The sequence below is a fragment of the Procambarus clarkii genome, chromosome 55, assembly GCF_040958095.1.
Source record: "Procambarus clarkii isolate CNS0578487 chromosome 55, FALCON_Pclarkii_2.0, whole genome shotgun sequence".
In the NCBI taxonomy this organism is placed as follows: Eukaryota; Metazoa; Arthropoda; class Malacostraca; order Decapoda; family Cambaridae; genus Procambarus; species Procambarus clarkii.
In genome coordinates, this window is record NC_091204.1 from 8,043,947 (window position 1) to 8,044,829 (window position 883).

An 883-nucleotide genomic window follows, 5' to 3' on the forward strand; every position below is an offset into this window, starting at 1 on the left:
TAAGTCATATATGTGCTGTCTTGTGTGAGAACGGGTTGGGATGGGTATAGGGGTCACTACCACCCACAGGATGGGTATAGGGGTCACTACCACCCACAGGATGGGTATAGGGGTCACTACCACCCACAGGATGGGTATAGGGGTCCACTACCACCGACAGGATGGGTATAGGGGTCCACTACCACCCACAGGATGGGTATAGGGGTCACTACCACCCACAGGATGGGAATTCCCACTTCTCTTCAATGTTCTCTCATTTCTCTCCCCTCTCTGTTGTTTCTATTCTGTCTTCTCTCCCCTTGCCTTAATTTTGTTCTGTCTCCTCTCTTCTTGCATGGTGCTAACATTTGAATAAATGATTTATAATTTGTATTTTTAGTCATAGAAAAACTATAGTGTTATGTTATATAGTATATAGTGTATACTCAGGAAATTTTACTTGTTTTAGTTTTAAGTAACAATAACTGCTTGTGACGTCAGACTGAACTCAGCATGACATGAATCACAGCCTGCTTGATCATGAATTGTTTCAAGGTGCTTAATTGTCAAGTTCTCTTGAATAATATATATTTTGTCTCCTTCTTTTTTCTTTCTATCTTTCTTTTTCTTTTTCTTTCTTTTTCTTTCTCTTTTTCTTTCTTTCTCTTGTTTTCTTTCTCTTTCTTTTTCTCTTTCTTTCTCTGAAAGAAAGAAATCTTTTCTTTCTCTTTCTACATGAATATTATACTTGGCTGTGTTTACATTCACTTGTAGATTTTTATTTTTAGTTAATTAGTCCTAAACTTTTGATTTATAGATTTTTATTTTTAGTCATAGAAAAACTATAATGTTTTATGTATACTCGGGAAATTTTACTTGTTTTAGTTTTAAGTAACAATAACTG